Below are 1556 nucleotides of genomic sequence, written 5' to 3'. Positions count from 1 at the left end.
AGTCCCTCGGCAGCCTGGCAGAGGTGGAAATGTTCCTGCTCTGCTCCAGAGGTGGGGAGGAACGATCTGGACACGGGTTGTGATCAAAAGTGGAGGGATGTTTTGTGCCCATTTGGGGGGCTGGGTCTCGTGATCAGCGGACAGAGGAGGAGGTGCAGCTGCCTGTTTCCTGTTGTTTTCCGTAATGATACTTGTGGGAACATCTCGCTGACGAGTGGAACAGAGAACTGCAGAAGCCCCCCCTAGGCCCTTCTGCCTGCTGGCCCAGGGCTTTGGGGGTGCTGCGAGGACCTGGCCTGGCTGCAGATCACAAGAGGCAGCAGGAAAGCTGTGATAAACCCAAGTTCTCTTCAACCCTCATCTTGTGCCGTTGGGAGGACGCCCCAGTCTAACAAACGTGTCACTGGAGAAGTGGTGAGGGCTGTTCCTCGAGGCAGTGCTGTGTTTCTCCAGTCCCGCTGTGGTGAAAGGAGGCTTTGCTGTCCAGCACAGGTCACCGCTGATGGTTCCCGGTTTGCTCTAGGGTGTGTCAGCAGTGGTGGGGCTCAGTCCCGCGTTGTTGGGCAGAGCCGTGGTACTTCCAAACCAACACCACCACGTTAATTTTGTTTGTGGTGTGAGACCCCATCCGCAGCGGTGCTCCGGCCTCCACGGGTGGGTGCAGGAGTTTCAGGCACACCAGTCCCTGATGTGTACGACATACTTCAGACCCAGTTTAACCTCCGACCGATATCAACTGTTGAACGAGAACGAGATCAGAACATCTGGGGCTGCAGCAGCATCAGGCCCCTGTCCTTTGCGAAGCCTTGAGACCCCCACAGCCAGAGCGCCCGAGGGGCTGGTGTGGGCTGCTCGAGGCGGGCTGAGCTGCCCGAGGAGCCGCGTCAAGCAGTTCTTCCTCAAGCTGGGGCTTGCAAAGCGGGTTCTGCTCGGGGATTTCAGGCAGCTGTGAGGGCGAGGGCTTTCCAAGCCGTCAGGTTTTCCACCCTTCCCACTTCTGTAGAAAAAAAGGGCTCGAGCCTCAGGGCTTCCAGTGTTAGAAAACATCTTTCTGGTCTTCACATTCATTTGTGTCTAAGTTAAAAAGGCTCTTTTTCTTCAGAAGATGTAGCCCAAACCCTTTTCCATTCCATCCTCTGTCCCTGCTCCCCTCTGCGGGTGACAGGCGCTGACACCCAGCAGCATCGCTCCCTCCTGCCGGGGCCAGCGCTGCCCCAGGGCTGGTACCGACACCCTGCCCCGTGGGCCATGGCACCACCCCGCTGGGGGTCCCGGGGCTGGTGGCGGTGCTGAGGGTGACACTGGGCTCTGGGCTCTGCCCTGGTGCTTTGGGGAGTCTGGGGGCTTCACCCTCTGCAGCTCAGGCCCACGTTCCTGAGCCCATCGTCCCCGAGCAGGAGCCCAGGGTAGCAGGCTGTGGGAAAGGGCGCTGTTACCGCACAAAGACGTGAGAAACTGGGAGTTTACCCCGCTGGTGGCCTGGGAAGGGGTTTAAGGAGACGCCTTGGGGTGAGGCTGCTGCGCTCCCCTGTTCCCGTCCCGTAATGCTGGATTCC

The sequence above is a fragment of the Buceros rhinoceros genome, unplaced genomic scaffold, assembly GCF_000710305.1.
Source record: "Buceros rhinoceros silvestris isolate BGI_N320 unplaced genomic scaffold, ASM71030v1 scaffold4869, whole genome shotgun sequence".
In the NCBI taxonomy this organism is placed as follows: domain Eukaryota; kingdom Metazoa; phylum Chordata; class Aves; order Bucerotiformes; family Bucerotidae; genus Buceros; species Buceros rhinoceros.
Note: the sequence above shows the minus strand (reverse complement) of the source record.